At 42.7% G+C, this 15,045-nt stretch overlaps 1 long non-coding RNA gene across 1 annotated transcript; it reads right to left on the bottom strand.

Annotated features, from left to right (window-relative positions):
• Positions 1-12,225: 12,225 nt before the first annotated feature.
• LOC140614063 (uncharacterized) lies at positions 12,226-14,781 on the bottom strand. The gene is made up of 2 exons (XR_012014958.1): positions 14,568-14,781; positions 12,226-13,372 (listed from the first exon to the last, which is right to left on the bottom strand). It is a non-coding gene; the product is annotated as an uncharacterized lncRNA (long non-coding RNA).
• Between the last annotated feature and the right edge of the window lie 264 nt (positions 14,782-15,045).

Genomic DNA, 15,045 nt, shown 5'->3' with positions numbered 1-15,045 from the left:
ATGATTTCAAGTTTTTGGTCTGGTAATTGGAAGGACAGAGTTGCCATCGACCAAGATAGGGAAGGAGGGATAGGTAGAAGGGGATGTCTGGCAGCGGCTCTTTGGGCCATGTCAAGTTTGAAATGTCTTACAGAGAGCGGAGGGGAGATGAAGGGTGGGCAGCAGGATATGCACTAGCTGGAGGTCAGAGGGGAGCCCTGGCCTGCCGATGGTAAAGCAGCACAGGGATGGTGTCTGAATCCGTGAGATCCGAGGCGGGGATGATGATGGGAGAGAGAAGGGAATGCAGCATGCTCAGAGTCCCTGGGCTGCTGGCTGGAAGAGCTGATTCAGGGTGACTAACCATCACTGTGAGGTGTGTTTCTTATAATGACTGCAGAACTGCAAGGCAGCCCAGTAACCAGGGGGTGAGTGGGGGAGAAACTGCCATTAGGGAATTCCTGAAATGAATTGCTCATTGTTTCTGTTTTGATTTTGATCTTAGAATGTGAGCTTAAACATCTCATGGAAAAAAAATGTTTTTCCCTTTGAATCACTTGCTTCTTCCAGAGCTCAAGCTCATGCATGTATGTGTGTGTTTTCCCTAAAGACATTCAGAACCAGAGGTGACATAGTGGGTTATATGTGATTGTCCTTCATAGCCTGGCATAGTGTCCCAATGGGCAGCAGTAAAGATGGCTGGATTGGACCATATTTTCCAAATCCCACATCAGGGTATACTGGGGTGGGAGTTCTATGGCTTTCAGGTTCAAGAGGCAGGCACTCTGGGAGATGTAATTTAGAATTTCTGGGACATTTTGAGGTTAACAAGGATGAATCCGGGAGACTTTCAGAGAACAAGGAACGTGCAGTCTCCAGCCTCAGAGCAGAACACCCTCCCCCACCCTCTCCAGCAATAGAGGTTACAAACTCACCGACCACCTCCCACCTCAGGGCCTTTACCTGGCCAATCCTTTGCTTGACTGCGCCTTCCCCAGAAAGCCAGCCAGAAGGCTCATTAACTTGCTTCAGCGTTTCATCCAATGTCACCTAGTCAGTGAAGCCTCTCCTGACCCACCTTTTCACACCAGAAGCCCCTCCATCTACGCATGGCACTCTCTGTCCTCTTGCCTTGCTCTCTGAGGATCTCTGTGGATTTCCCCAACACTTGGTAAGTAAGAAACTTGGTTCTTTGTTGTTGATGCCCCCATCCCACCCCCATAAATGGTAAGCTCGACAAGGAGAGCCATTCCACCTGTTTCTTCATTGCTGTTTCCCCAGAGGGCTGTGTCTGACATAGAGTGGGCCCTCAACAAATATTTGTCGAATGAACATAGGGACAACAACTTAGCTCTTCTGATTCAAGTAAGGTCTGCATGGCCTCTGAGACTTCGGGATTTCGATCAGCCCTAACAGGATTCCACACAGCCCAGAATCATGGGATGATACTTGATCTGCTCAGAATGAAATAAAATTCCCATATACTTCTCCCATGGGCGGAGTCATCCCGAGTGGAGAGAGCCGTAGGCCTTCCTGGCTCCAAGCCACTGGGACCCTCTACGTACGCTGCTCTGTCCCATCCTAGCTCCTGTCTCATGGTTGTGTTGTTTTGCTGATGGCTCATCTTCTCTCAGGTGGAGCCTCCCCTTCAGCACCCAGATGTCAGCAATGCATCCTCAGTCTAGAATAGAACCTTGGCTCTTAGCTTCTGTCTTCATGAAGCTGGAATTTTCTGCTTGATGTCTTCTGCTCAGAAACAAAACCAACCAAGCCATCGATCCCCAAACACAACACAAAGTCCTTTTAGTCTTATTTGCCTATTCCTCCCAGCCTGGCTGGCTCAGTCAAAAAAGCATGCGACTCTTGATCTTGGGGTCATGGCCTCAAGCCCCTGTTGGGTGTAGTGATTGCCAAAAAAATAAATAAACTTAAAAAAAAAAATAAAGAAATGAGACTTACCCTCAAGATGTCCCTTCTGTCACTGCCCAAAGTCTCAGGGGCTACCCTGCCCCTGTCCGGGGCTGGATACAGTCCGATGGCCCCTGTCCCCTGTCATCTTTCTCCTCTTTCTCACCTGTGTTCCTATTATGGGTTGAACTGTGTCTGCTCAGAAGATGTTGAAGTCCTGTACACTGGTACCTAGGAATGCAACCTTATTTGGAAATAGAGACTTTGCTGATAATCAAGTAAGATGAGATTATTAAGGTGAACCCTAACTCGACATTACTGATGTCCTTATGTGAGGGGAGATTTGGGCACAGACACACACACAAGAGGAATGTCGTGTGAAGATGAAGCCAGAGATCAGAGCGATGCACCCACAAGTCAAGGGACACCAAAGATTGCCAGCAGACCACCAGATGCTAGGGGAGAGGCCTGGAACAGATTTCCCCTCACAGCCTCAGGAGGAACCAATCCTGCCAACACCCTGAGTTCAGACTGCAGCCTCCAGAGCTGTGAGAAAATGAATGTCTATGGTTCAAGCCACCCAGCCTGTGACGCTTTGTTACAGCAGGTCTGGAAACTAATACAGTTCCTTCTGCCTGCCCACTTTCTCCTTCCTTCAACTCTCCTTCTCCCTGTCTTTCCTTCCTCTTCTCCCATTCCACCTCTCATCCTGTATCACACGGTCTTTGGTCCGTGTGTCTGTCTTCCCACAGTGCAGTCAGCCCTGAAGGAAGGCTCCTCTAAGGACTGGACCTGGCTTGGCTCTGGCCTGGGGCTCTTGGTTCTGGTTTAAGACAAGCCAGGTCTGGGGCCCTCCTGAGGCTGTGGCCTGGTTCTCCTCATCTCAAAGCTCCAGTAACTTCCTTCCTTCTTTCCTTCCTTCCTTCCTTCCTTCCTTCCTTCCTTCCTTCCTTCCTTCCTTCCTTCCTCCCTCCCTCCCTCCCTCCCTCCCTACTTCTCTTTTCCTTCCTTCCTTCCTTCCTTCCTCCCTTCCTTCTTTCCTTCCTTCCTTCCTTCCTTCCTTCCTTCCTTCCTTCCTTCCTTTCCTCTTCCTTCTTCTCTCCCATCCTTCCTTCTTTCCTCCCTCTCTTCCTTCATTTCTTCCATCCTCTCTCTCTGCCCCCACCATGGTTTTTTTCTGATCACTGAATTGTTGAAAATGCCAATCATATTCTAAAACTATGGTCAACCAGTAATTCCTGATGCTGGGTAAGTGCTGGGGAATGGTTTGAGTTTTGTTAATCCTTAAATTGAGTTTTCAATTTTGAAGTTGAGAATCATAGACTCTAAATGAATTTTTTTTTTTTTTTTGGTTTCATAATGGTACATACAGGTACCAAGAAAGTTATAACTTAGGGTTTGGCTGTGGGGTTTCTTGCTTGTTTGTTTTTGTATTATTTAAATGATTCATTAACTTTTCTAACTTTACTGAAATTTGCAGCTTATACCTCGATAGAACAGGGGTATTTTAAATCACACAACTGCAGACAAACTGGAGGAATACTGGGAGCTGGGACAATGAACCCTCCAGTTAGGTGCCCATTGGGATTTCTGCATGTTATGTCCTTTAGCTTTTATCTGTTTTCCCATAGTTCCCAGCACCTCTACTGTAGAAAAGTCTGCTATTTGCCTAAAAAAGAGTTGAGTTTTCATTTTTTTAAAAAATTATTTATTTATTTATTCATGAGAGCTACAGAGAGAGGCAGAGACATAGGTAGAGGGAAAAGCAGGCTCCCTGCAGGGGAGCCCGAAGCAGGATTCAATCCCAGGACCCAGGGATCACGCCTGAGCCGAAGGCAGATGCTCAAACCCTGAGCCACCCAGGTGCCCCCAAAATTGAGTTTTCAATTAAAATTGGTATCAGGTCAAAGTGTTTGAATAAGTCAGAAACTGAGAACCTTCATTGAAGGAACAGTGGTCATCAGCTAGTAAAGAAACTCTCTGCTGTGCAACAAGAGTTGCCTGGCCCAGGTCATTCAAGACATCATCAACCGGTGACTGTCTGATCACCATTCAGTTCCCATCTGAATTGGAAGTGAAGAGAAGAGCCAGAAATAAGATGAGAAAACAGTTCCCTCAAGAACTTGACTACAGTCGTGTCCTCTGTGTGATTTTGTTATAACATGTGGGGATGGCTGTTTGCTTTTTTGGGCTCCCCTGTTAATGATCACTCCACCTTTGTCTCTCCCACATGTAGCCCAGTGCCTGAGTCAGAAACACGTGTCAGATGCATGGTTCTTGGAGATGAGACCTGATGTACACTACACATTGTGCACTGAATGAATTGTTGACAATAAGGTAACAGCCTGGGATGGGGAACCAATGTTTGGGCTCAGAAAGGGGAGAAGGGAGTGAGTGGCCATGCCAGCCCCACTTCCTCCCTTCCTTCAGACCACCTGACAGGACTGGGCTTGAGGTGGCCAACCCCACTCCTGCTTCTCTGATATAACCCATTTGGCTCAGCTTTCCTTGTGCAAAGATCGTACTGGGAAAGAACATTACCACTGATTAGGGTGTGTCCAACGTATAAATGCCACGATGATAGGCATTGACAGAGAGTGGTTTTTACACAGGGCTACATCAAGGGAAGAGTGGCATCTATGATGCCTGTAAGCACCCCCTCTGTGCCCAACCATCACCAGCAGGGTCATCTTCAAATGCAAAAGTGACCAAGAATATAGACACCTTCTTAGGTCCTTCTCAGATTTCCTGAGCTAGAGTTGATGGGGTGGGCCCAAGCATCTGTGTTTTAATAAGCCCTCCAGATGCTTCTGACATCTGTGAAGGATGGAGAGCTCTCTCAAAAGGAATGCATATCCTTCAATGTATATCATTGTCACATCACTATGTTGTACACCTAAAACTAATATAATATCACATGTTTGCTCTATTTCTTTTTTAAAAAAAAGATTTTATTTATTTATTCATGAGAGACACAGAGAGAGAGGCAGAGACACAGGCAGAGGTAGAAGCAGGCTCCATGCAGACAGCCTGATGCGGGACTCGATCTCGGGACTCCAGGACCACGCCCTGGGCCAAAGGCAGATGCTTAACCGCTGAGCCATCCAGGGATCCCCATGTCTGCTCTATTTCAATTCAAATAAAATATTTTAAAAATAAAGAAGGCATCTCCCTTAACATGACAAAGAAAAAATCCAAACTCGGTTTGTTTCTGTCTTTCTCTCTAGTCCAGGACATATCCTTCCTGGGCATGAGAGGGAAGCAACGGAGCTCAGTTTCATGTGTATAAACTTCAGATGTGCAAAGTCACATTCTCCTCAGTGTGGATTCAAAAATAAAAACACTCTTCTGGCCTCACACATAAACCAGTCTTGGGTTGTTCACAGTTTCCCCATCTCTCTCCCCAGGGCAGGCTCTAGGTTATGGGTGCTACACAGGGCCCGGGCATGAGAGGGAGCACACCTGTCCTCATCCTTGTTTTAATCCATACCAAGGTGTCCTGAAAGGGCCTGCAAACCCTTACAGAGGTTCTGCTGAATCCACATGCTCTCCAAACACCAGGCTTCCTTGGGCCACAGGCTTCCTGAGACATAGCTGCACCCCTCTTCTCGGGGGGCATGGGGAACTCTGTAAGACTGCCTCACTCCCCACCACCCTAAACCCATGGAAGACTGTTCTCCTGCTCGCACGCCATGCTGGTTGAAGAGGACTCTGGGGGCTTGTCACTGCCCGGGACTGTACCTGTGCATGGGGACACTGGTCCTCTCTCTGTGGGCCTTCTGTCATTTATCTCCACATACACTTTCTACCTTGGGAATTAGCTTAGAGGAGGGGAATAGGGCCCTTTCAGGGATTTACTGGGATCCAAGGTCTCTCTACTCTCCCTTCTATCTTTCTGCTTCTGGACTAGTGGGTTTAAAATATATACATTTAAATTTTGTTTGTTTGTTTGTTCCTAAAGAGACTGTAGCAGCTGTGGTTGACTCACTGCACTAGATCCCTTGGCTTTGCTCTAAGCTTACCTGTAACCAGAGATGGGCACTCGATGGGTACCCAGACAGTGTGCCATGGTGCCTGCATCCCCTTGCCTGCCTGCAGGTCTCTCCAGCATCAGGGAATTCGCATCCCTTCCTGCAGAGCAAGTCAGGAGTGCTAGGGACTTAACTGCAGGAGCATCTTTAGCCATTAAGGAAAGGAAACTGGGGATAAGTACCTCAGTGAAATATAGCAAATAAGCTCAGCACAACCGTTCTGAGATGTGGTCTCCATCATTCATTAGAGAATTCCCAGCAGGCGTGAGGCCTCGGTTGTCCACGGTGGCAAGCGGCTCATCAATACACCCTTTATCCACGTTCTCCCTTCTTTGTCTCCTTCTCACCACCCACTCATGTGTACTTCTTGGTTCTCTTCCTAAATAAGCTGCTTACATCCAAGTTCTGACCTCAGGGTTTGCTTGCAGAGGAATCCAAAGTAGGCAGGGATGCCGACCAGCAGAAATATTTTATCTATCCCTTTTATTTTCTGGTTGTGGAGGAAAGTAATTGCTGAAAGAAATAACTTCCTATAGTATCCTGCAGGATTATTTGTGTTCTTTTTGTGTAAGTCTGAATGTGCAATGAAATGGATAGCTATGTAATCAGCACTCTTTTAGATCTCAAGTCCTCAAAAGAGTGAAACATTCTTCAGCATATTCTATATGATGTCTAGAATAATATGTTGAAGGGTAAAGGCTTGACGCTGTAAAGTCAGTCCATCTTAAAAGAACAGTTAATGCCAGGACCCTAACAGTATTTTGGTATTCATTAATTATCCAATTCCACTGAAAGAAACTTTTTAAAAAGATCCTTTTATTTTGTTTTCAAGTCATGATTATGTATTTTTTTAAAGATTTCATTTATTTATTTGAGAGAAATAGAGAGTGCGCACAAGTGGGAATGGAAGGGCAGAGGGAGAAGGAGGAGCAGACCTCACCCCTGCCCCACTGAGCAGGGAGGCCCATGTAGGCTCCATCCCAGAACCCGGAAACCATGACCTGAGCCAAAGGCAGACACTTAACCAACTGAGCCACCCAGGTGTCCTATGACTATGTATTCTTTAAGGGCAACAACTTTTCTCCTAAAAACAAGAATTCAGAAAATTATTCCTGCTGCTCAGTAGGCTGCTCAGCAATACCAGGTGGGTGTCAGATGGGGAGGGCGATCATGGACACTCAGCTTATCCCCCATGGACCCATCCAGATAGTGCGGTGGGGTGGCAAGAGCACTCCTAACTCTGCCTGCCTGGGGAGGTCTAGACTCAGGCAGTGGCCATGACCCAGTTCGACATCTTGCTGAGCCCAGAAACAAGACTTCAGACAGCTCCTGCCAGCTCCACACGGCAGATGTAACAGAAAAATGACTCCATACAAATTCAAGTGGTGTGCATTTCAGCTTCATGTTGTGAGAACACTCCAGGAGAGTCTGTACTTATTTCTTCCATCTTCTCAGCTACCACTGACTCTCTTGTCTTTGTGAATGAGGACTAAGATTCTCATAACCACCCTAGACTAGCCACGTGAGCCCTCTCTGGGTGACATCTGTCACTGTCAGTGCTATGATCTACTCTCAACAGACTCTGCTCAGGGGACCTCTGGCTCTTGTATAGGACAGGGAGGCTCTGTTTATAGTCTTCAGGTGTTCTTCCTTTTTTTTGGAGTGGGGAGGCATTTATGTCCCTACTTAGTCTATTGAACCTGAAAAGCCAAGCATTTGACTTCTTTGTAAGCAGTTTTCTTCAGTGCCATCCTTTTCCCAAAGCAATGAGGATGGGTGCCAGTTGTTAGAATGGGGAAAGCTAGCTAGGGTACAGAAGAAATTACAGAGAGCAAACTTACCAGTTATCCTGCCATTTGAGTTCCAGGTGTTTTTGCAGGTCTAAGGGATCTAGGAGAACAACACGCCCCTGTCCTTCATTATTCTTCTAATTCTGAGAACAAAGGTCTACTTTCTGTCCTGGTGCAAAAAGCAGAAAGAATTCACTACCCTCTTTACTCAAAAATGTGTAGTTTGTGTATGTGTATGTGTGAGCATGTGCACGCATGCATATGCACTTATAGCATACATTTGAAATAGACTTTGCAGATAATTACACTGACTTTAATGGGTTGAAGGGATTAAAGATGCTGCCAAACCTTTGGGAGTACCTGGAAGAATAATTGCAAGGGTGTGGTGTGCATTTGGGAGATAGAAATGAGTTATGTGACCAATATACGAGGTTTGAAGTACCTATAATTATTCTTTTGGAAAAGCGCTGTGAAGCCCTACTGGGCATATTTATTATTATATTGTCTCCATTCATTCTGAAAACATTACTGAATACCCACTATGTGCCAGGCAAGGTGCTTGGCATGGTGGATAAAAAGATGAATCAGATGTGGCCAGTAAGACAGGTCCACAAGCAATTATAACCACAATACTGCGCTGGAAGTAATCACAGAGATGCCCACAAACTAATATTTGGGTAAATATGAAGAAACCAAAATAAACTGTAAAGGCCTGACATTTCCCCAAGCCTTCTGATAAACAACAAAAGTGCAATTACCTCTCCACCCTTTTGTAAGCTGTAAGATCTTAGAAAGCTATGTGGAATCTTGTGTGCTTGGCTCCTGCTGGTGCTGTGACTTCAAAAGGCTTTTTAGTAGTGTGTTAATAATGAATTAAAGCCAAATTGATTCCAACTTTGAGGCTGCCACTCTCAAAGCCTTGCCTTTGGTTCTGTGAAGCTAAGAAGGAGTTTCAACAGATGACCCTGAGGGAGGAGGATAATCCTGCCATGGATGATGAATACTTTGTTTACACAATTTTCCATTGGGTCTTGATCCATGGAAGGTGGGTCTAAAGGGAAAATTCTTGTTTTCATCAGCTCAGAATTCTGATCATATGGGAAACTTTTTTCTTTATCAACTCTGTTCCTGGACTTTTTGTATTACAGTTTTAGGAAAATATATAGAGAGACACTGAACTAGAGAGGCCCTGGTAAAAGGGATGAATTCTTGTGTTGGTCAGTTCTCAGGTTCTATTTCACTTTGGGAGGATCTAAATGATGCGAAAAGTGGAGAAGAAAGAAAAGAAAGAGGCAGAAAGGGAGAGCCACCATGAGAGAGCCTAAGTTGATCCATATAATAAAGAGATGAGACAGAAGAAAAGGAAAAAAAAATGAAGAAAGCCCTATGGACTGGGCATTTAGAGTGAGATATGTCAAGTTTAGAGGAAGAGATGCTCTGTACTAACTACAGAGAAGAGAAGAAAGGAATTTTAAGATGTGGCTTTGTTCTTCACTTCTCAATAGCAGAATATGCATTCTTCTCAAGTGCCTATGGAACATTCTCCACAATAGACCGTATGTTAAACCTTAAAACAAGCCTCAATAAATTTAAGGATTGAAGTCATATAAAGTATTTTCTCCAACCAAGTACAATCAATACCAGAAGGAAATTTGAGAAACTTACAAATACGGAAATTGAACAATACACTCCTTAATAACAAATGGGTTAAAGAGGAAATCATATGAAAAGTTAGAAATAAATGAAAATTAAGATACAACATAGTCAAACTTATGGCATGTAGCTGAATAAGATTTAGAGGGGAATTTATAGCTCCATATGCCTATACTGAAAGAGAAGCAAAATTTCAAATCAAATCTATCCTACTACTTTAGGGTACTGCAAAATGAACAGTGAACTAACCCTAAAGCAAGCAGGAAGAAGAAAAAATAAAAATCTTGGGCATTTTCTCATGTAAATATTTATAAAGCTGCCATTTTATTTGATGACCATGTAGTATTTCATTGGATAAACTATTCAGTGGTTAATTTAACCAGTCTTGTACCAATACACACGTAGGTTGTTATCAGTTTTTTTCTCTTATGATAATCTTGCTTTAAATATCCTTATACACACAAACTCTCATATGAATGTGCATATATTTGTGAATTCTGGGAAGTGGAATTTCTGGGTCAAATAAAATATGTATTAAAAACTTTAAGGCTATTACAAATCATACTCCAAAGAGGCTGAATTAATTTACACTTGCAATAATAAAATATAAAAATCCCTGTTTTCCCATAATATTACCAATACAGTGTTAGTAGCCCTTTTAATCTTTGCCTAACTGATAAATGAAAAATGGTACCTTAGCAACAAAAGCTCCAAGGTGCCTACTAATAAATCTCACAAAATTTATAGGGCAAACTATAAACTTTATCGAAGGAATAAAAGTAAAACTGGAGAGCAATACCATGATGAAAAGACTCAATATCATAAAGATGTGAATTCTCCTAAAATTCATCTATAATTTCACTCTCATTTCATTCAAAGTTCTCATTAAGCTTTCTATAGATCTTCACAAGCTATCCTACAATTCCTACAGAAGGGTAAAGAACCAAGAATGGATAATTACAAAGAGAAAGGAAGGAGATTCCTCTTCCCAGACATCTAAATTTATAAAGCTATAATAATTAAAATAGTGTGGCATTGGCAAATGAATGAGAAAAAGATCAATGGAACAAAATAGAGTTCAGATACAGACTGATAAAAATGTTAAAGTCTGATGATACCAATTCAGTCGAGGATGTGGGGGAAAGGAATTGTTCACATTATTGGCAGCAGTGTCAACTGGTACCTTTGAGGAGCATTCTGACAAAATCCAGTAATATTGAGGATGTACATATTGGAAAGCCCAACATTTGCACTTCTGGGAAAACCTTTTGCACATGTTCACAAAAAACACGTGCAAGGATATTCACCAAAGCACTATAATGGCAAAAATAAGAAATAACCTAAATGTCCACATAATGTCACATAATGAAGTACACATAAAACTCTAAAACATTGTATACATAAACCACATCTTCTTTATCCATTCATCTTTCGATGGACACCGAGGCTCCTTATTACTCAGCCATTAGAAATGACAAATACCCACCATTTGCTTCAACGTGGATGGAACTGGAGGGTATTATGCTGAATGAAGTAAGTCAATCAGAGAAGGACAAACATTATATGTTCTCATTCATTTGGGGAATATAAATAATAGTGAAAGGGAATATAAGGGAAGGGAGAAGAAATGTGTGGGAAATATCAGAAAGGGAGACAGAACATAAAGACTCCTAACTCTGGGAAATGAACTAGGGGTGGTGGAGGGGGTGGAGGGCGGGGGGTGGGGGTGAATGGGTGGCGGGCACTGGAGGGGGCACTTGATGGGATGAGCACTGGGTGTTGTTCTGTATGTTGGCAAATTGAACACCAATAAAAAATAAATTTATTATAAAAAAAACAAAACTCTAAAACATCGTATCAAGTGAAAAGTTAAGTTGTAACAGGACAGTGTAATATCTGTGAATTTTTTAAACAATTAAAATGACACTACATAGTAAGCCTATGTGGTAAACATAAAAATTATTAAAAAGTAAAATACTTTTAGGAGATGTGCACTACTAGGAATGGAGAAAAATGGATTGGAGTAGGGGCAGAGGGTGTAGTAATATTTGTAACTTCAAATGTTAATCAAAACCAAAAAAAAACACACCAAAGTTCTGAGGCCAATATGACCACAAATCAACTTTTTAAAAACTTGTGATGTAACTTTATGAGTGTCAATTACATTATTTTCATTATGTTTGAGACACTTCATCATCAAAAGAAATTTAACTGGTATCTTACTGAGATTTGAATATCCATTTCTGCAGGGCCTCAGCACTTATTCAGGGTATATTAATATCATCTGAGAATGTCCTCAGAGATGTCCATTGAAAAAGGCAAACCCCTGGCCATTTTTATGTTTTACCGACTGGTAGAAACAAGATCTATGGAAATTTAGGGTGGTATTTAGGACATTTCTCTCATCTTCATTTTGTTATTCTTGTCATCTATCCTTGCTCATTAATGAGTAGATAATCTTAAAACCAAAGGTGCCTATGTTTATTATAGAAGGGCAAACATAAGGGAAGGAAATGGAGAGATAGAACCTCCATAGACCTTCCTTACATTTCCTGGGAAGAATATCCCTTAAAAGTATAGCAAGCAACTCCCCACCAAATCTCTAAGGCCTGAATGAAGAAACCTGAGGTGTTCTAGAAGCCACCTTAAACCGAGCATGGCAGGAAGCTTATCCACTGCTTCCTCTTTGACCATGTATCTGGGGACTTGGCCCCTAGTCTAGCTTCCCCATTGTGTCTCCTCCCAAGAACCACAAAAGCCCACATACTGTCATGTTCCAGGGACAAACCTAAATGACCTGCAATTAGAAGCCACACTCTAACAAAGCCTCTAACTTCTCTTACTCTTTTCCTCTCTAAATTTCATTTTCTGCTTCTAGTTTCTATTGCTCTATCTTCAAGTTAACTAATCTTTCCTACTGTAGCATCTAATCTGCTATTGATCCCATCCAGTGAGTCATTACATTTTTCATTGTAGGCATTCTTGTTTTATCACTAGCAGTTCTATTTGGATCTTTTTTATATCTTTCATGTCTCTAACATATTCAATGTGTTTTCCATTTTTGAACATATGAAATAAAGTTATAACAATGGTTTCACTATTCTTGTCTACTAATACTACCATCTGTGTCATTTCTTGGTCTGTTTCTATTAATATTTCACCTCACTATGGGTCATATTTTACTGGTTCTTTGCACGCCTAGTAATTTTTTCTTTGATGCCAGATACTGTGAATTTTATCTTTTGATAAATTTTTCCTTCTGTTCCTTTAGGTGGCCTTGCTGTTTCCTTGCACACATGTTCTAATCAGAGCTCATATGAAGGCTCACAGATCCTTGCATTGGAGCTTTCTCTGAGCACAGCTCTCCACTCTCCAATACTCTGCCTTATGAACAGTAACCACCTCTACATCCTTGGTCCCCAGCTCAATCTCTTCAACTTAGGCTCCACCTGGTTCCTCTTTCCTGCAGTACAGCCTGGAAATAGTCTCTAGGCAATCCTCTGGGGGAAATCATAGGACTTACCTCACTTGTTCCCCTCTCTTGGGGATCCTGTGGTTACTGATGGCCAATGCCTGAAACCATTGTTTTATGTTTCTTTCCAGTGTTTTTAGACACTCCTGAATTATTTGAGAAAGAAAACATTTCTATGGTGCTATTTGGGGTCCTCTGGAAGCAGACTCTGGGGTATAGTTGATATTCATCATTCATGGATTCTGTATTTGTGAATTTGCCTCCTTACTATAATATTTGTAACCTCAAAATCAACATTCATGGTACTTTCACATTCATCATGAACATACACAGAGCAGCAAAAATTTTGAGCATACCTGATATGCCCATTCCCAACTGAGGTCAAACAAGGCTTCTTGTTTCAGCTCTTATATTGTAAACAAGTATCCTTTTCATGTTCTATTTAGTGCCACATTTTTCCCATTCTTGTTCTTTTCGTTGGTGCCCCAAGCCTGGTACTGAAGTGCTGGCTAGTGTTCAAGAAGGCTGTGATGTGGTCTCTGGAGAAAATATGTGTGTTAGATAAGCTCCATTCAGGCATGAGTTATAGTGCTGTTAGCTATGAAGTCAATGTTTATGAATCAATAGTATATATTGAATAACATATCTTTGAACATAAACATAAAAAAGGTTATATATTGATTGGTTGATGAAAGTATTGTGACCAGAAGCCTAGGAACCCAACCCCCAGAAGTAATGGTTCAGTATTTGCTAATTCTGTATTCACAACAACTGCATAAAACATAGCAAATCTAAGTTCTTGTTATTGTAGAATAAACTATATACTCGATTTTATTCAGGTGACAAAAAAAAGAAAGAAAAAGAAAAACTACGAGCAGTGAGAGAAGAGAGATAAGGAAAGTAAGGCAGCCTTTAAAGGTCATGTCATCCAGGCAGTTACCATGGTGGGTCACCAGAGCTTAATATCCTTGGGGACCTCTGGCAGCGAGGGTACAACATGTACCTCAGAGTGATCTCAAACCGGGGGAGGAGGCTGGTGTATTTATGCACCAACTCCAATCAGTTGGAGACTGCTGGGAAGGGGCAATTTTTGACCTGCTGGGAAGTAGACAGAGGGACTGGCTGCCAAAGAAAGTCCTCAGGCAAAGAGGTACAGATATTGGCAATTGAAGTCCAGCCTAGTTTCCTACTATGGTGGGAGAAGGGGATCTCCTACCGACAGGATGATCAGAGCTACAAACTTAGGTGCCTCCAGAAGCCAGGCAGGTAATAAAAGCAAGAGAAACAGGCGAGGTGGGACTGCAGGAGCTGGCAAGTTCCTGTCTCTGTCAGACAGGAACAGCTGTCACTAAGGATAGCCAATTTTTGCCACGCAGGAAAATAGGTCTATCCTTGCCAAATCTTTTGATTTTTCAAGAAAAGTGGGAAATTCATATTTTTTAAAATGTGAAATCCCCAATTTGCAAAAGTTGGCAATAGCGTCAAAAATTTTAAAATACACCGTTAAGGCCAAAGAAAACATCTTGGCAGGCCAACTTCAGCCCACAGACTGCCAATTTGCAACCTCTCTGATAAAGGATGTGCAAAACTCTACCTGTTGGGTATGAGCCCAGGAAAATATATCTTTATCTTCTGTGCAATCTAAGGCATTCTGGGAGGGGCAAGAGATGCCGAGAAGTTTGCCCGGACATGAGAGCATGGTGAGGCACCTCTGTGTCTGTCTAGTGAGCTTACCTCTCTCTCCTGCCTTGAGGTTTATTCGATGTCCAAGGACCACCATTCGTTGTGGCTGGTGGAATTCTCTTTGATTTCTTGTTCCTGTTCTGGCATTTTTCTTCTCATGAAGAGATAGCTGAGCCTACTGGGTTATTTGTCTTGCATCTGCTGTTCTGCACAGCCAGTCAACCCTTTCCAGAGTGGAGACGAGGCTGCCTGCCCAAACTTCCACCTGCACACAGAACGGAGATTGTCAGGAGGAACTTGCAAGTCAAGTGGCAGTGTTTGCGGAAGTGGAGACTAGGGAATTAGCCATCATGTGGCATTCTCTGTGATGCAGAGGGAGGCAGAGGTCAATGGTTGTGGAAAATGGAAGAGTACCTCATCAGTCAGGGGTTGGGGGTCAGCCAAATCACCAGGAGATACATATATATTCTTCAATTCTAGGCCATTATTCTTAAGTGGATCTCCCAATTGGTGAGTTGCAGCCTGGCTG

The sequence above is a fragment of the Canis lupus genome, chromosome 22, assembly GCF_048164855.1.
Source record: "Canis lupus baileyi chromosome 22, mCanLup2.hap1, whole genome shotgun sequence".
In the NCBI taxonomy this organism is placed as follows: domain Eukaryota; kingdom Metazoa; phylum Chordata; class Mammalia; order Carnivora; family Canidae; genus Canis; species Canis lupus.
The sequence above is the reverse complement of the archived record's forward strand: the minus strand, read 5'-3'. Positions and strand labels throughout refer to the sequence as shown.